Below are 20,190 nucleotides of genomic sequence, written 5' to 3'. Positions count from 1 at the left end.
CTAAGGATTTTCTTAGCCTAGAGTCTTCTGGTACAGCTTGATCATGCTCTTTAAGAAGCAAACAGAATTGATATGCAGAAAATAAATGCAAGAGGTGTTAAGATTGATTGCTTTTTTTTTTTTTTTAAATAGTAGTACCAGCTGGGCTTGGGAGGAACGTGTAGCTCTGTGAACATTTTCACAGGTCTGTCCGCCTTCTTTGCCTGCCACGAAATTTCTACAAAGCCAGTCTCACCCACGTTTCATTTCCTTCAACCTGCAGAGCCAACGTGCAAGGGAGGGTTTTTGTTGTGGTGGTGGTAGTTGTGGTAAGCCCTTATTAAAAAGACCATTGGTATATTTTCTCTTAAAACCCAAAGGAAAAATAAGCTAAAAACCCACCTACTGAGATCAGCGTTTCCAGATTACAACATTATAGAGGGATGACATTTTAGTTCTTTTCTCTCATCCCCAAATGTCAAGCTGCTCCTAGTGGTAGAATATAGAAGGGCAGAACCTTAGAGTGGACGCGTAATGCTTTGCAAGCAAGGGTTCAAAGAGAAGAATGAGGTGATCTTCAGTTCGTCTCTGAACAGCTTCTAGTATGGTTTCTAGTTCCCAGTAAGAAATATCCTGTTAAAAATGCTAATATTTTGAGATGGGGTGATGGTATTACGGTTATATGGGTTTTTTTTTCAGTTTATTTAGTTTGAGAGAGAGAGAGAGAGGAGCAAGCAGGGGAGGGGCAGAGAGAGAGAGAGAGAGAGAGAGAGAGAGAGAGAAAATCCCAACCAGGCTCTGCACTGTCCGTGCACAGCCCAACGATGCTCGATCTAATGAACCAGTGAGATCAAGACCTGAGCTGATATCAAGAGTTGGACGCTTAAGTGACTAAGCCACCCAGGTGCCCCTATGATTATGTTTTTTAAAGTGATTTTTTTTAACGAGACAAAAGCTTAACTATTTATGGATAAAACAGTATAGTGTCTGGAGAGTGCTTCCAAATAGCTCAGGGGAAAGGGTATGAATAAAATAAAGTTGGCCAGGAGTTGACCATCACCCTCCACCCTGGTCATTTTGCCAGATATGGGAAAGTTTAGAAAATGAGGAAAGATGTGTCTGAGCCATATTAGTTGCGCTAGATTTTGCTCTTGATGTATTTCTTAACATATGGGGAGCCACACTGGACATATTTTATGCCTCTAAATATCAAGGGTTTATTTAAATTTTGAACCAATTTGCTTTTTCTAAAATCTTGACCTTATAAGCTTGCTATCTGGGCCAATACGATCAAAGGTTTTATAATAACATTTTGGTTGATGTCACTCTTACTCCTCCTCAAAATAATGAGTTTCATGGAAATGTAGTGTTTCTTCCTCCATTAGGTCAGGGGTGAGTGAACCTTTCAAGCTGCTATCATTTTTTCCAAATAGTTTCACTCATTCTTACTCCTAATTAATCTACAGTATTGTGTAGCAACCAAATAAATAGTCTCCTAAGGAAAGCATCCTCTCCTTGGCTGTTCCAGAAAACTCTGCTGACTCATTTGCAGTTGGACTTGAAGAGGTTTTCAGGCACTTAATGCCAAAAGAACCATGTTTTCTTGAGCAATTCCCATGACTCTCTGGGCCTACCACACAGAAGCAGCTCACAAGAAGCTTTGCTTTAGGTTTTTAATATCTGGGCAAGTGAGGGGGGTGAACATTGCTTTGGGAACAACTTCTAAAGAATATATTCTATGAGTTAAAGACTCCCTTCCTATGTTTGTTTGTTTGTCCCCAGAATTCCTTTAAATGTGTATCAAATAATCTTTTAAACTCAGATCTTGGGCTCACAAGGACTGGATTGTGGCCACCTTGGTTGCCTCTTTCTTACTGAGTGTTCTTTTTGGAGAATCTAGACGGTCTGCCTCATCAAGAATGATATGGACCCTGGGTGCCTGGGTAGCTCAGTCGGTTAAGACTCCAACCCTTCACTGCCACTCAGGTCATGATCTCATGACTGGTGAGTTCTAGCCCCACATTGGGCTCTGTACTGTCAGGGCAGAGCATGCTTGGGATTCTGTCTCTCTTTCTCCCTCTCTCTCTACCCCTGCCCATCTCGTGTGCACACATGCCCTCTCTCATTAAAAAAAGAAAAGAATGATATGGATGCTACTCAATAGATATAGCAGCGGTAGCAGCAAAACTAAGAGAGTCCAAACTATACGTATGAAAAATCCAAATAATAACAATAAGGTGGGATTCAATTTGCAGGAGAACCCTTCTGATGAAATCTTGCTACATTGAAACTGCAAAGCGTTTCCAACTGAATTCAATGGAAGTGGTATCTCCTTTTTACTCATATCCTTCTAGATACAGTAGTTTTGACTGATAGGAGGCCAGGGTTTTGAACCTGGCCTGGTTTGTGCTTCTATTTTTATACTTGATTACCTAACCTATCCAAATACACACCATGTTGGTGTGGTTTGCATGTGTGCATAAATGATTACTCATGAAAATCATGCCTTGTCAAGTAAATCAGTCAGTCTTCAGCTTATTGCCAATGGCATTTCCCGGATTCTTTGATTGGAAATTCCACCCTTCAAAAGACATGCCTTTCAAGAGTCCAGTGGTGGAGTTGTACTTGGAGTTTCTGGAGATAGAGCCAGGAAGCAATCAACCAACCCTGCCCAATTCACAAAGAATGCATGGAATAAGAAAAAAAAAAAAAAAAAAAAAAAAAAAGCAAGCCCAGGGTAGAGGGTAGCCTGAGGTCCAGTTTGACACCTATTTTTATCTGGGGAAAACACTTCAATTCTCTGGGTCTCAGTCTCCTCGTCTGTAAAATGAAGGTGAAGAGTGCTTAGTCTTTAAGTTACTTTGAGTTTTCTTATTCCAATGGAATATTTGTTGAAGAATATTTATTAGGGACCGTTCCTATAGGAAATGCAAATATTTCTAAGACCCATTTTCAGAATGCTTTGAGTCTCATTGGGCAAAAATATTTCAATTAAAAAACATAGCCATTACACACCACGTCGTACTCTTCCATCGTGGCTGCTCTTTGATGGGAAATGTGCACAGAGACATATGGTGAAGACCGGTTCCAAGGGGGGGGGGGGGGTTAATTTACCATATATGGCTAGCAGCGCAATGCAATATGGTCCAGACCCCAAAGGGACTTATACACTATGAGGGATGTTGGTTGAATTGATCAGGAAAGGCTTCCCAAAGAGGTAACAATTAAGACGGACCTGGACCTTTGGAAGGAAGCCATTCCAATGAACATCAACATGATAATGTTTCCCATACATGGCTACGTGGAGCTCAGTTATCTGTAGTTAAAATAAAAATTCTGGTGTTCGGCCAGATGTAAGTGCCAATGTATTATTAGTCATATGTCCATGGAAGCACTGTGTTCAAATTGCGATTTTTTTTGAGAAAAGTAAATTCATTCTGAAATTTTAAACAAGCGTCATATGTTAAATGGGTCAAATTGGGAACTTTTGGTTCAAAGGAGCAAGGCAGAACTTGGAGAGAGTCCAGACAAAAGCAATCAAATAAAAATTAGAACGGTGGAATTCTAGACAAAAAAGGGTACATGAAATGAAAAAAAAAAAAACAAAACAAAACAAGAAATTTTGGGAGAGAAATTAGACTTTTCAAAATGTGATTGCTATTATATGCAAATTGCTATTAGATGGGTGGTAGTTGAGATTGGTGCTCTGGGTGCATCCAGAATGAGGAAAATGGGAGACAGCAAAAATGGGAGCAGCTGGGATTTAAAACAGATGTGCAGACAAAGTCACATTGGTGAAATGCTGGAAAGAGTGGAGATAATGACATGTAAGCAGATTTTTAAAAGGTAAAATTTACATTGATTTCAACAGGAGACAGACAAGGCAAAATATTACTGTTTCGTGTATATGCAGATTACTCAGGGCTGACCGCTTATCCACATCTGCCAAAGAACCACAAGAAAGGATATACTTGCAGAATTTAGATTCACATGACTAGGGGCCCTAGCCTATCCCTGGTGATTGTAGACCCTTTGCATGTGCCAGGGTGGGGGGGGGGATCGGAAAATATAGAGAGGTCTTTTCTGTTCCTATGAATGTTGGAGGATAGAAGAAAAAATCGCACTGGGTTTTTCAAAATTCTCAGACTCTCAGTAGCAGAAACAGAAATTAAGAAAACAATCTCATTTACAATTGCACCAAAAGTAGGGGCACCTGGGTGGTTCAAGTTGGTTGGGCATCACACTCTGCATTTTGGCTCAGGTCAAGATCTCACGGTGTGTGAGACTGAGCCCCGCATTGGGCTCTACACTCTAAAGTGCGGAGCCTGCTTGGGATTCTTTCTCTCCCTCTCTCTCCGCACCCCACCTCTCTCCACAAGCTCAAAACTAAATAAATACACTTAAAGACAAAAAGACAACTGCACAAAAAATTATAAAATACCAAGGCATAAACTTAACCAAAGAGGTGAATGTACTACCTTCTGAAAACTATAAAACACTGATGAAAGGAATTGGAGATGATACAAATGGAAAGATGGTCCAGGCTCATGGATTGGGAGAACCAATACTGTTAAAATGCCCGCATCACCCAAAGCAATGTACAGGTTCAATGCAATCCCTATCAAAATATGAACAGGCTTTTTCACAGGACTAGAACAAATAAGCCTAAAATTTGTATGGAACCACAAAACACCCCAAATAGCCAAAGCAGTCTTGAAAAGGAAGAACAAAGCTGGAGGTATCACAACTCCAGGTTGCAAGATACACTACAAGACTGTAGTGATCAAAACAGTATAATACTGGCATAAAAACAGACACATAGATGAATGGAATGGGATGGAGAGCCCCCAGATAAGCCCACACTAACACGGTCAATTAATCTATGACAAAGGAGGCAAGAATATACAATGGGGAAAAGACAATCTCTTCAAAAAATAGTGTTGAGAAAACCGGACAGCCCCACGCAAAAGAATGAAACTGGACCACTTTCTTACACCACACACAAAAATAAACTCAACATGACTAAAGACTTAAATGTGAGATTTGAAACCATAAAATTCCTAGAAGAGAGCACAGGCAGTAATTTCTCAGACATCGGCTGTAGTAACATTTTTCTAGATTTGTCTCCTCTGGCGAAAGGGGGGCAACAGCACAATTAAACAACTAGGACTACACCAAAATAAAGAGCTTCTGCACAGTGGAGGAAATGATCAACAAAGTGAAAAGTCAACGTACTGAACAGCAGATATTTGCAAGTGATCTATCCAATGAGGGGTTAATATCCAAAATAAATAAAGAACTTACACAACTCAACACTCAAAAAACCAAATAATCCAATTAAAAATGGGCCTAAGAGGGGCGCCTGGGTGGCTCAGTTGGTTGAGCGTCCGGCTTCGGCTCAGGTCAAGCTCTCACAGCTCTGTGAGTTTGAGCCCCGCATCGGGCTCTGTGCTGATGGCTCGGAGCCTGGAGCCTGCTTCGGATTCTGTGCCTCCCTCTCTCTCTGCCCCAACCCACTCTCATTCTATCTGTCACTCTCAAAAATAAATAAACATTAAAAACGGGCCTAAGACCCGAACAGACATTTTTTCAAATACGTTCAGATAGCCAACAGACACAGGACAAGATGCTCAACATCACTCATCATCAGGGAGATGCAAATTAAAGACAATGCATTGCAAATGGGTGTCGGAAGTTAAGTAAATAGCTTAATGATGCTATCAGTTAGGTTGCGTCTGATGAAGTGATTCTTTATGATGTCTCTATATATGTAGGTGTGTATATGTGTATATATACATATATACAGATGTGTGTATATGTACCTATATATACATTACAGATACGTGTATATCTGTGCCACTTACCCCCTAAAAAATACAAAATATCGGTCTATGTATCGGAGGTGCAGCCATAGATCATTATGTAAGCATACATTCCCTACTGACACCTGCACTTTGAGTCATTTTATACAAAATGGAATTAACTTAAGTTTGGACAAAAAACATAGAATAGTAAAAAGACCTGGACCCAAATAATTGCTGGTTATTTTGATTTGCTTTTTTTTTTTTTAATATTCAAAAGTTTTTGTAGAGTCTCTGCTTTGTCGTTGCTCAAAGCCTGTGCTATTTGTGCCTGTCGGAAGAAGCTGACTCCTGCTGTCTGTGCCTTGAGTTGCCCATGCAGCATATTCTGCTGGTGTATTTGAGCTGTTTTTATACTGAGATGAATAGGCTCTTTAAAATGAAGGGAGAACTGGTAGTTCCTGTTGGAATAAAAGGATCATAAATCCGTTCATGCCAAGCCATGAACACAGTTAGACAATGCACTGAAGGCAATTCTTATTTGGTAATTACTGTCTTTGTTCAGAAGCTTTGCCAATGCTAGCTGATTGAAAAGCTCCCAGAACAAAATAGTGGAAGCACACAGCTCCCTCTGTAGCCTAAATAGCCTTTGAATTATTCCTGCTTTGTGTGACATTTTGGTTTTCTTTTTAAGTAAAGAGTTAATGTGCTTTTTACATTCGTCCCGTTCGCCAGGCGGATGGGCAGGGACCATCATCTCCCACCTTCCCAACTTTGACTACAAGGGACCTTCGAAAGGAGACCGACGGACTCTCGTATTTGAGAACTTTGCATTTGTGGCTGCTTCACGAAAGGGCAAGCGTCAGCAAGTAAGCCGAATGGGTAGAGAATCTCCTGAAAACTCGAGGAATAAATGAGCACATTCAAGTATCTGCCCACTTGCAAGGATGGAATGAGTAACTCACGGGGATGAAAGGTACAGGTCAGGAAATTCAGTCGATGTTATCGCAACAGTGTGGGACGGCGACACATGGTAGCTACTTGTCCAATCGGTGTGGTACACCTGAAACTAATGAAACACTATGTGTCCACTATACTTCAGTTTTGAGAAAAAAGTCGATTACCAGGGGGAAAAATCTCCCCACTGAGAAAACAGGTCTCCCTACTGAAATCAAGGTCACACATTAAATGATGCTAGTAATTAAACAATATCAACAGTGCTTCGGGTCCAAATATCCAGATACACATTGGATGGGGAAGCAAAAGTCAGCATAGCATTCAAAACCTGTACAAAGGAATTAACCACTTAATAAAGTTTGTCCCCACTCAAGCATCTCTTTTGATTGACACTAAGGCATATCCCTGCCTACTGTGTCAATGTCTTTGCTAGTCAGTATTTGATGATGAAGATCTTTTTTTATTAAAATTTTTTTAATGTTTATTTATTTTTGAGAGAGAGAGAGAGAGCACAAGCAGGGGAAGAGCAGAGAGAGGGAGACACAGAATCGGAAACCGGCTCCAGGTTCTGAGCTGTCAGCACAGAGCCCAACACAGGGCTCGAACTCACAAACCGTGAGCTCATGACCCGAGCTGAAGCCGGACGCTCAACCGACTGAGCCACCCAGGCGCCCCGATGATGAAGATCTTGAACGAGAAGCCATTAAATGGAGCTAATAGTAACTGATGCCATTGGTGATAGAAGGTAAATGAGTCACATCCTCTCCATTAAAGAGTTCTTAATCTAGGGAAGGCACCTGGTAAGTAACGGTGTCATTGAACATGGATGTTGTAAAAGCTACCGTGCAAACCGTTTTAAAACCGTAATCACAAAGCTCGCTAACATAAAGAAGTGCACAAAGCTGCTGATGCAGGGGAATGGCTCCAACCGCCACCAGTGAGACCGCAGACCTGACCTTGACTGCCCACCTGCTTGTACTTACTGACCTTTGTCCAAGCAATGGTGACCGTGCTGACCTCCAGTGGGCCCAGACCACCCAGACCAGTCGGAGTGTAACCCCCGACTCGAGCCTGTGCCGACGGACCCAAGAGTGACCTCCAGAATGACCAACAAGTACCTTTCCCTCATTGTGATACCAAAATGTCTGCCCATGGTGGATCACAAAGCCTCATTTCCATTACATACAAAGTGTGTACAGGCATGTTTCCTTAGGGCACATGAACTACCTCATGCCCTCCTCTACGCGTGATGACAAGGCTTCCCAATCTAAATATTCATCCTAACCCCAAATGAAAGCCACCCACCCACCGTTGCTCAGGGAGTCGTGGCTTTGGAAGCCATTCCCCATGATCTCCTTAGTTTGCCGCAAATGAAGTTTTCTCTGTGCGAGAACGCCAACTGGTGCAGTTACCGCCTCACCGAGGAGTGGACTCACGTTGGCTTGGTTACAAATTCACTGGCAAAGCCAAAACAAAAACCCGTTAGAGTTAACATTGGAAGAAGAGAAAATGGGGGCGCCTGGGTGGCTCAGTCGGTTAAGCGTCGGACTCTCTATGTCAGCTCAGGTCCCGATCTCATGGTTTGTGACACTGAGCCCCACGTCGGGCTCCACGCTGACAGTGCGGAGCCTACTTGGGATTCTCTCTCTGCCCGTCTCCCACTCGTGCTCTTTCTCTCCCTCAAAATAAAGACAAACTTAAAAAAAAAAAAGAAAAAGAAAAGAAAAAAGGAAATTAACAAGGATGCTATGGAATACTCTGGGTGCAGGCCAATACACTGCCCGGGACAAGAGTCATTCAGAGTGGGGGTCTTATGTCTGCTCCTCGCCCAACGCCAGTAATCCCATCCTCGCATCCAAATGAAGGCTAAAACAATATGCCACCTCCCAATATGCCTCTTGGGCCTAAGGATTATTCTGAGTTGATTATTTTTGAGAAAAAGACACAGGAGACACCCTAAAAGCAAAATTTACTCCTTTGTAAGGGAAATTTACATTTATAAGGGAAATCTCTATTTGTAAGGTGTCTCCCTCTCTGTATAAGGAAGATAAACTCTTTACCAATGGAGAAGACAACCTCAGACTGGTTTACTGTGCTTTTCCTGGTAAACTCCCACAGCCAGCTTCCCCCAACACCCCGCATCTTTCTTTTGTCTTTAGCTGAAGACGGTATTCAAGATGGTGGTCTGGGCCATTTAAGGAAGTTTTGCTCAGTTTTCCCGGGCATCTCCCATGTATACATGAGGTATTCATTGTGGGGCGTCCCAATTGCGCGGGGGGTTGGTGGTGTGGGTGGTGAAAGAATTCACCCAAGGCAGAACAAAGGAGATAGAGGTTGATAGAATACACCGCAAGGGAGTGGCGGGCAGGGCAGCAAGGGAGAGACTGTCTGCCACAAGGTGATGGTGAGGGGTTATAGTTACAGAGTGGAGTGAGGCACGATGGGAATGTATGGAATTTTTCCTTTTTCTGGTAATCCCAGGAACTGAGGCTGGTTGTAAGTGGTCAGTTAGGGCCTATGGCTATTTCGAGGTGGGTCACTTAATGAGCCTGTCTGCGTCAGCTCAGTGGTCACTGTGGGCCCTTCGCCTTGCTGAAGTTTCCATTGATCAAGCCTGTTGCCTAAAAGCAGCTTCTCCGTCCACGTCATTCACCTTCTGTTTGTCTCTTGCTAATCTTTCATTATGGGGTGTGTGTGTGTGTGTGTGTGTGTGTGTGTGTGTCTCAGCCAAGAATCCATTTTGAGCTCAGCTTGTCTCTTGGCTCCAGTGGGAGACCCTTCAAGCATCCGCTGATGGGAACTGAAACTATTCCTCAAGCAGTAAGGGTTGCCCTGAGACAGCATAACCCTGCCTGGGATTGACTCTGAGACTGTGATCTATTTGGCCTTCACTGCCCACCTGCACATACCCACGGACCTTTGCCCCACATTTTCCTTATATAAAACCTGGAAGTTTTTCTGGCACTTTCGGGACAGCCTTTGAGACGCTAGTCTGCTGTCTTCCCAGTGGTGGCCTCCCTGAAATAAATCTCTTTCTTTCTTTTTAAATTTTTTTAACGTTTATTTATTATTGAGAGACAGAGAGAGACAGACCGTGAGCAGGGGAGGGGCAGAGAGAGAGGAAGACAGAATCCGAAGCAGGCTCCATCCAGGCTCTGAGCTGTCAGCACAGAGCCCGACATGGGGCTCGAACCCACGGACCATGAGATCATGACCTGAGCCAAAGTCGGATGCTTAACCGACTGAGCCACCCAGGTGCCCCCCCCCTTTTTTTTCCATGTTTATTTCTTTTTGAGAGAGAGAGAGAGAGAGAGATAGAGAGCATGAGCTGGGGAGGAGCAGAGAGAGAGGGAGACATACAGGCTCCATGCTATCAGCAAAGAGTCTGATGCAAGGCTCGAACCCACAAACTGTGAGATCATGACCTGAGCCAAAGTCAGAAACTCAACTGACTGAGCCGCCCAGGTGCCCCTAAATCCCTTTCTTGTTTCACCACCACGGGTCTCTCTGTCTTTGGATTTTGCCAGCGGTGTGGAGCTGAACCTGGCCCGTTTGGGACCCCTGGAGTCAGGTGCTCTCACACCCCTGTGCCCCAGCTACAGGCAGAGGGAATATTTTCCTTCCCTACAATGTCAGAGTATGGAGTTTGAAGAAAGATTTGGAGATCAAAGCCTTTAGGGAGGTCTTTCAGGGAAACCGATGAAACCCTCAAATGGTTTTGTCATAATGACCTTCTTTACGATTTTGCCTGAGAGTCAACTGTGAATAGAGGGCCACGCAAACTATCGTAACCGTTTTTCCAGTACAATTATGCCAAAAGAAAAAGCAACACGTCATTGCTGTTAATTTTAAGAATCTACAGCAGCTCTATCTTGAATTTTTAATATATGAGAATGTATAAAATTATTTTCCTACTATTTAAAGCAAATTGGTTTTCTTTTCAGAATTAAATCCTGGTCTAAGCTTTTTTCTTTTTTCTTTTCTTTTCTTTTCTTTTTTTTTTTTTTACTGTGCTATTTGGGTCCTATTTTAGGTGGATTCATTTTAAATGGCCTCATTTCACGGCACCTGGGTGGCTCCGTTGGTTAAGCGTCCAACTCTTGGTTTTGACTCAGGTCATGATCTCGTGGTTTCATGGGTTTGAACCCTGTGTCTGCTTGTGATTTTTCAATCTCTCCCTCTCTCTCTGCCCCTCCCCTGCTTGCGCTATCTCTGTCTCTCGGGAAATAAATTTTTTAAAAATGGCCTTTTTCAGATACAAATTATCCTTGGATAATGAAGTCTTCCAGTATTTATGAAACAATATAAGCATGTATAGAGAGATAAATAAACACAGACAGAAAATAGTTGAAACTGAAGGATTCTGCTTTTGAAATATACCCTGCGCATGCACGGGTTTCCTGTTGATATTTTTCTGCAATACTCTTTCGAGTTAGATGCTCTCAGGGTTCAAGCTGTAGGGATATGATAATGACAAACAAATGACATGGATGATGATTGGTTTCTGAAGATCAATATTCAGCTCATACTGGCTGTCCGGGATGCTGGAAGCCCACATTTGTCCCCTGCCTCTGACCTCTGGGTTGATCCTTTGCTCTAAGGCTGACAGTCCCATGATTCACCTTGGCCCTAGGTCCCCTCCGTGTTCACCAGCTTATTCAGTGTCTTGGGGGCATCTAGGCTCCTAAGCCATTCCTCCTTTGTTGGGAGAACTGACAAACCAGGAAAAGAGTGGGGTGTGATAAAGTTAATTTGTGTATGAGGACCCACAAAATGGAGTCCAGGGGCTCCAGCGGCCCCGCCCATATCACAGATCTAGACGTAAGTCAGCCCGCACTCGTGGGAAATACCTGCCAGGGAACCCTAATGGATACCAGTCACAATCCTCTGGCTCCGCTTCAGCTGGCCTACCTTACCCTAGAAAATACGACCTGCTAGCCTCGCAGAGAATTCTGACTTCTTAGCTGCTTGGGCCCTGTTTTCATGCTGCCTCTTTTAAGACTCTGCGAGACTTGCCCTTGCCCCACATCTGTCAGGAACAGTGCTCCCCTGCCTGTGAGGCACTGTCCCCCACAATCCATGCGTTGTTTCCCCTTGAATAAAGGACATCAACCTTGTTATTAAAGTGTATTACTTTTGCTGTTTGACAAGCGTTCAGATAATTCTAGAACGCCCTCTCCGGGGGCAAGCATTTGTACTCCTTCCAGTTCTTCCTTTCCCCTTTTAAAAGCCTGGACTCCGGGTGAGGAAAATCTGCGATCGGCAAAGGGATTCCCCAAGGCCATCACTGAGATGCTAAATGTTGGCTTGGACAATGACTTCAAGGCTTAAAGGGTTCTATTCCTCACAATGAAGTGGAGACGTATGAATAGCCATCAATATACACTGTGGTCTTGGACTCCAGGGACCAGGAGCAGAGCACATGCTCCTTTGTACGTGTTCTGTGGAAGCTACCTCGAGCCCGGAGAGGGGAAAACCGACCCAGTAATGTCACATTGCTTTCCTAGGCTTTCCGATCCCCACCTGATTCCTTTTTTACTTTCCCGCTGCTACCTCTCTAATGTTCTACCCTAACTGCTGCGATGCTTGTGAAGATTGGTAGTTGAAAGGTGCATTCACCTCGTCGCCAAACACTTCCCGCTTCCATGGGGGGCATGGTACAGAGTCACGTCGCCAAGACTAAACTCACGTCCAAAAAAGTATGGAAGACGTATAGAACTTCACAGAAGTCTCTTAGACTGAGGGGAATATGATTCATAGCACACAGCCAAATTTCTAAAAACCATCAGAATCATCCGCCCCTGTAGTGTCAACTCATCACAGGGTGACAGCACTTCAGCACCGCCCCCCCCCCCCCATCTCTTTAAACGCTCACCTGAAACTCCCCGGCTCGTCTCTGCCTCACTGCCTTTTTCTCTAGTGACGGTTTCTTCTTAAGAGCAGTCCCAGGTTGTCTCCACAGAAACCCACCTAGCCTCTCCTCCTTCCTGAACTCTTCCTCCCTGCTCCATGTGGGGAAGCAGGATGACTGTGAAGGTTCATTTTTACCCTCACAGTCCCTTCATATTTCTGCATTCTGAATATCTCGTCTCTGTCAGAATCCCTTAAGGGAATTCTGTCACTACCTTGACCAAAACTCCTGATTTTTCTCAGGCGACCCTGAAAGTCCCCCTGAAGTTTCTCTCCAAAGCAGGCTCAGCAAATGTTCTCTGTAAAGGACCAGATGGTAAATCTGGCGCTGCAGGTTATAAGGCCCTGAGGTACCTAGTCAAGTCCGCCATTTTGGTAGGAAAGCAGCCCCAGGCAGTATGTAAATGAAGGGTGGCTCCGTTCCCATAGAACTTCATTTGCAAAAACAGGGCTTCTCAACAGTGGCTTTGCATGAGTATCACCTGGGGAGCTTTCTAAACCCCACCCCCCCCCCCCCCCCAGTGCCCCGGGCCACAGGCCAGACCAATTAAACTAGGATCTCTGGGGATGGGGGTGGGGGTGGGGGTGGGGTGGGACCCAGGCTTCAGTATTGTATGGAAACCAATTTGACAGTAAATTACATTAAAAAATAAATAGATACAATAAAATTTAAAATAAATAAATAAATAACATTCCTCAGGTGGGTCCAATGTGCAGTCAAGGGCCTGCTCTAAAACCCCTCAGGGGCAAGCCAGCTGGCCATCCATCGGCCCTGGATCCCAACCTGGAGCATTTTGATTCATTTGGTCCTGAGTGGGGGTAGCAGGTGTACATAGTGACCTCCTCACACCTTGGGGTGACCAGGTGGGTTCTCCCACGAGCAGCCCCCCCCCCCTCACTTTACCCCAGTGGGCCCTAAATGTGTGGTCATTTTCCACTTGGACTTTGACACAAAATGTTGGGAAGCGATGACTTCGGAAATCAGCAGCCACAAATGCAAACACTCTGTTAGAGTGATTGAAATTCCTTGCACAGGGGTAAGTGGAGCATTTTTTTGGATACAGCTAAATTTAACTATTCACTCTCTTTCAAACCGAGAAATATCAAATGCATTCAGCTGACACTTTTTCTTGGTCCTACGTGCTACATTTAAAACTGAGATTTTAACAGGATTGTCTCTCTCTAGGGAGATTAAAAGGAACTTTGTATTTTCTGCAAGTGAATCAGAAATTCATTGCTGAGTCCCGGCTGTGCTTCTTTTCAAATCTTCCGGAGTATGTCTGAGTTTGCCAGTGGAGGAATGCATTAGACTAATACTTCCCTATTTTAATTGGAGCCCGGGTTCAGGTGGATGGAAATGCCATTGTCAGTCATTCTAAAATCCAATTGTCCGTGACCATTTTACCTGAAGCACATCAATTTCTAAGCGTGAATTCTCCGTGGCTAGGACACCACTGTACCCAATTACTGCTTTCCCTGCTGTCATTTAAGAAAACCCTGTAGGTGGCCCCAATGGAAACAAATCAGCTGCTTTTCCCTTCCTTGGCCATACTTGGACTGTCGTGTACTTTCCAGTGTCCTCAAAACATCGACCTAACAAGAAAGCACTTCCCTCAGATTTCAGAGCTCGCAAAAACACTTCGTCCAGTATTGAGCTAGGATTATGAGGATCAAGAAATAGTAAGCCCCAGTGCACATCCTTTCCTCCCTCCTTTTGGTTCATGGAACACATGATGGCTCATGGACTTTGGGGCGAGTCCCTGCAAAGCTAGCTCATTGCCTCATGCATGTCTCATGAGTAGCTCCTGCCACACCCCCTCCCAAGGCCCCACTGGGTTGATTCCAAAAAGGTTCTAGGAGTTCACTGCAGTAGGCTCAAAGGCTGGTAAGGATCCTTGGAGACAAGAGTGCAAGTAGGAGGTCTTTTTGACATCTCAAAAGCGTCTTTGGAGAATTTCCATGAGAGCAATGACTCAAGATGGTCCCCTCTAAGTTTCCAGTTCTTTCGGTGGCAGTTCTAGGAGGAACAGAAGAATGGTGACCTATTTGGAGGGTTGAGGGACCTCAAAGCTAGGGTAGCAAAGAAATGAATATTATCTTGAGAAAACATTATCAGTGGACATAAAAAATGTGGGAGGGGATCTGATGGAGCTTGGGGAAGGAGATAAAGTCCCCGCACTTGTTAGCACCCCCTACCACCTCCCTGGGCATTGCTACTGAGTTATTTGGATTCCCAGCCCGAGTGATCTTGAGTAGGCCTAGAATCAGGCTGGGCATTTTGCAGTGGTTAGCTCTGACTTGAGTGAAGAATTGAATAGTAATGGGAGGAGGAAAAAAGTATGCTGCAGAGGGTAACAGGTTCCATTAGTGTCTTTACTCAGACTTTTCTAGAAGACCCAAGCAAAGACTCTGTACTTCACTTGGTTAAGCCCCATCTTTCGTACTAACTTCTGTCTTAACCATAAAGCATTCCACGAGTGTCCCAGGCCTCAGTAATTGACCTTCTTCAGGCTTTCATATTTATTCCTATAATGAAAACAGTTACTCTACTTAGAGAAGGACTGGAAGACTCTGATTTATGTTATCCTCATTTCCCCCCTGGGCTAATAATCCCTAAGACACCTTCATGAAACCCCCAAGGCTTCAAAATGAAGCCTTGGTTTTCAAAAACCAAATTTGAAAATCATTGCCCTTTATAATTTTCTGGCCCATGCCATTAGCTATCTTGTGTTTTATCTATGGATTTTCTGTATTACAGAAGTAATATATATGCATTATAAAAATTTGGAAGATACAGGTATACGGAAAGAAAAAAATGAAAGTCCTTGTCACCCTCAGACTGAGATGAACACTAACATTTGTCATTTTGATCATTAATCGTGAATCTGTATGAGTATCTAGACTCATAGTGTACATACTGATTTAACTTTTTTTTAATGTTTATTTTTGAGAGAGAGAGACAGAGTGCGAGCAGGGGGAGGGGCAGAGAGAGGGAAACACAGAATTTGAAGCAGGCTCCAGGCTCTGAACTGTCAGCACAGAGCCCGACGCGGGGCTCAAACCCACACATTGCAAGATCATGACGTGAGCTGAAGTCAGATGCTTAACCAACTGAGCCACCCAGGTGCCCCTGTACATGCTGACTTAAAACTAGCCCTTTTATAACCCCAACAATCCAATCTGAATCATTTTCACGTCACTAATTATTTTTATACGAGAGTATTTTTTCATCTTGAACAGCTTTATTGAGGTATAATTGACATACAGTAAACCACACTCATTTAAAGGATACATTCTTGTAGATTTTAACATGTGGATATACCCATGAAACCATTACTGCAATCAAGATAATAAATGCCCCAAATCTTGTAGTGCCTCTTTATAATCCCATTTTCTCCCTTTCTATACCCTCCCCCCACCCCAAGACAGCTACTGGTCTGTTTTCTGTTACTGTAGATTAGTTTGCATTTTCTAGAATTTCCTATCAATAAACTCATACGCTGTGTACTGTTTTGCCTGGGTTCTTTCACTCAGCATTCTTACTTTGAGGTTCATGTTCTTATGTGTATCAATAGTTAAAGTAATAGTTAATCCAGCAATACTGTTGCTGACTAGTATTCTATTGTATGGCTATATCACAATTTGTTCACACACATGCTAACGGACATTTGGATTATTTCCAGTATGGGGCTATAACAAATCTGCTATGAGCATGCATGTAAAGTCTTTGTATAGTCATATGCTTTCTTGTTCCTTGGGTCCAAGGTAATTTTAATGGCTGCATAATATTCCATTGTGAATGTATCATAGTTAATTTAACCCCTATTTTTGATGTTTAGGTTGACTTTTGAGTTCCCTCAAAGCAAGTCCTGAAACAAGACTTTGGGTCCAGGTAACTTATTTGAGAGATGATCCCAGGAAACAGAAGAGAAGGGGGCAGAGGGTGAATCAGGGAAAGGAGCAAAGCCAAAAAAGAGTGTTAGTAAGCGGTTGATCACTGTGGGCAAGTGGGGCTCAATCCCATAGGGTCCTTCTTAGGAATCATGTAGAATAGCTCCCAAAATAGTTTCATCGAAGGAAGAAGTTGGGGCGTTCATACTCTCTCTCTTCCTCCCATTGGTGGAGGGTGGTTCCCTGGAAATATTAACTATCCCTCCATTCTGTGCTACGTCTGGTAGGATGGCCTTCTTGTGGCATCCAAGAAAGTCCTAGAGCAGAAAGCCTTGAGCCACCAAGGTGAGCCAGGAGTGGGAGGCTGGGACCAGGCATGGAATTGTCCACCACAGGTGTGCTAAGGGCAAGGGTCTGAGGAGGGTGGCGTGGAATGTCCATGTGTCTGCTTCAGTGGTTTCTTATCTTGCTGCTCTATAGCATCAAACATCTTTGCACTTAGACTTTGATGTATGCCCTTGGTCATTTCCTTGAGATATGTTCATAGATACAGAGTTGCTGGATCAAAGGGGAGGTTATTCATCAGACATGGGGTTTGGAAACGAGCACATTTATTTATTTATTTTTAATTTTTTTTTAACGTTTATTCATTTTGGAGAGACAGAGACAGAACATGAGTGGGGAAGGGGCAGAGAGAGAGGGAGACACAGAATCCGAAGCAGGCTCCAGGTTCCGAGCCATCAGCACAGGGCCCAACATAGGGCTCGAACTCATGGACCGCGAGATCACGACCTGAGCCGAAGTCGGACGCTCAACCGACTGAGCCACCCAGGTGCTCCTGGAAACGAGCACACTTAAAGCACAAAGATTTGTTCATAGTGATGGGACATTAGGCTTCCAAAAAGTGGCCTGACACTAATTCCTGAGTCATTTTTCCCAGCCAGCTCCTTCCATTGTGACTCCCAGAGTTGCCAGGCAATTGCCATTTTTGTGTTCAGAAGTACTGGGTCCTGGGAAGTGTTTCCCTCAACTTTTGCCTTACTGGTTTGATGCTGGGTCCAGACTTATCCCTGCACCTGACCTCTGTCCTGTACGTCTCTGCCATAACTCCTTGTGTCTTACCTGACAGCTTGTCTTGATTGGAGCCTACCATGTAGTGGAGGTGTATAGGACTTTTTGTTGGTGCTCACAATACTCAGGCCAGTTGCTTTGCCTATAGACTTCATTACGTCTGGTGTGGTTCAAGAGGTCTGCCTCAAGACCCTAAATCTTGAGACACGTGGGAAGAGTTTTTTCAGTACAGAGAGAGAGAGAGAGAGAGAGAGAGAGAGAGGGATAGTTGCTGACATTGCGTTTTGGGATTGCATACCCCAGGCCATGACTCAGTGTCTCAGAGCTTATGGGCTCTTCTTCTGTCTGGCTTTCACCTGTTGGGCTGGCGCTGCCTGTGGCCATGACACTTGGCGCTCGCCTTCCCCGACAGCTGTGCTCCAGCAGGTGGTGTCAGCTAGCCTCATCGCCCAGCTGTCTACACTGACATTTGATCAATTGAAGCTCTTCGTTTGCTTCCCTGTGCACATTTTACCCTCTGTCAGCTCACTGCCCAGCAGTTGTTTACAAATCTGTGAGCAGTCATTCCCCTGACATTTATGCTTAGCTTTGCAGAGCTGACCACAATTATTCCTGCTTCAACACCCCCAGATGGCTATATTTTGGGACTTATTATGACTTGCCGTTTGGCCTATTATCAGGCAAAGGAGGTGAAGTGGTGAGTGGAGAGAATTCATGGACAGAAGATACAAGCGGGGCCAAATCTGGAAGCTTCTAAAGAAGATGGACAGTATTTGTTTGAGAAAATCAATAGTCCTGCTATCAGAGACTGACCTACAGGGATCCTAAACATTTCCTTTTCCAAATAATCTCTGGTTAATGAGCAACAATTTTACGTTGTCAAATTTTCTTTTTTTTGGAGGGTGTGGGGAGGACCATCATGCAGATTGTGATGACAGATGAACAGACTATGGACCATGATGTGGGCTACCAAAAGAAACTGAAATTGTCCATTAGGGCATGTTCAGTAAATATGATCCTGCTGTGGGGAAAGAATATGAAAGAAGAGGTATAGAGAAAGAGAAAGAAAATTGACTTCCCTAGAAATCTGTTATTACTGATGAAGAGTCTAGAGAAAGACAACTCTATACAAAAATCTACAGCTGTTCATTAAACCAGCAATGCCCGATACGAAACTGTAATGGAGCCTGGGAGTTGGGGGGAGACAATTCGTCACAGTCTAAATACATAGAGTTATTGAATAAATTCTAACAAAAATGCTTCTAAATAATAGAGGAACTCAAAAATAAGAATGTGAAATCGACAGATACCAGAAAGGAAGAAGAATCTGCAAACCAACAACAACAAAAATAGCACAAACAATATAAGTAGCAAGAAGAAACCCATATGACCAACAAAGATATGAACATCATTAGAAATCACGAAAATTCACGGGGCGCCTGGGTGGCTCAGTTGGTTGAGTGTCCGGCTGTGGCTCAGGGCATGATCTTACGGTTGATGAGTTTGAGCCCTGCAACGAACTTGCTATTGTCAGTGCAGAGCCTGCTTTGTATTCCCTGCCCCCCTCTCGCTGCCTCTTCCCTGCTTGTGCTCTCTCTCTAAAAAAGAAATAAAACATTAAAAAAATTCACATCAAAACGAGTGTGTTTATAACCAACATATTAATAGACATTTAAATCGGAGCGCCCGGGTGGCCCAGTCGGTTAAGCACTGGACTCTTGATTTCGGCTCAGGTCATGATCTCATGGTTCGTGGGTTTGAGCCCCACAGCCAGCTCTATGCTGGCAGTGCAGGGCCTGCTTGGGATTCTCTCTCTCTCTCCCTTTCTCTCCGCCCCTCCCCCACTCATGCTCTGTGTGTGTGTGTCTCTCTCTCAAAAAATGAATAAACAATAAAGAAAAGCTTAGAAAAGAGAATAGAAATTCTCATTGGCTGCTTATGGGAGCAGCGCTTCCCAAACTTTTCGTGGTGAAGAATCGGGTTCTTTTATTCTTTGTTCTGATAAAAATGTATTACACTACCAATCATACACCACATCCAGCCCTAATTACAACATATATATTTTTTCACAATATAATATGAAAAAATTATTACATTTTTTACAGTCATCTGTAATGTCTCTTAAGAAACTTTTCCTAAGATATTTATTTTCACACTGAAAAGCTCTTGAAATCATACTCTGAAAACTATAAAACACTGATGAGAGAAATTAAAGATGACACAAAGAAATGGAAAGGTATTCCATGTTCATGGATTGGAAGAACACATATTGTTAAAATGTCTATACTACCCAAAGCAATCTATACATTTAACGCAATCCTTATGAAAATACCAGCGGCATTTTTCACAGAAGTAGAACAAGCAATCCTAAAATTTGTATGGTACCACGAAAGACCCCGAATAGCCAAAACAATCTTGAAAAAGCAAAGCAAAGCTGGAGGCATCACAATTCTGGACTTCAAGTTATATTACAAAGCTGTAGTAATCAAAGCTGTGTGGTAGTCGCACAAACATGGACACATAGGAGAGAATAAAAAACCCCAGAAATGAACCCACAATTGTATGGCAAGTTAATCTTTGA

This window comes from Acinonyx jubatus, chromosome X (genome assembly GCF_027475565.1).
Source record: "Acinonyx jubatus isolate Ajub_Pintada_27869175 chromosome X, VMU_Ajub_asm_v1.0, whole genome shotgun sequence".
NCBI classification, from domain to species: Eukaryota; Metazoa; Chordata; class Mammalia; order Carnivora; family Felidae; genus Acinonyx; species Acinonyx jubatus.
This window is presented reverse-complemented; position numbering follows the sequence as displayed.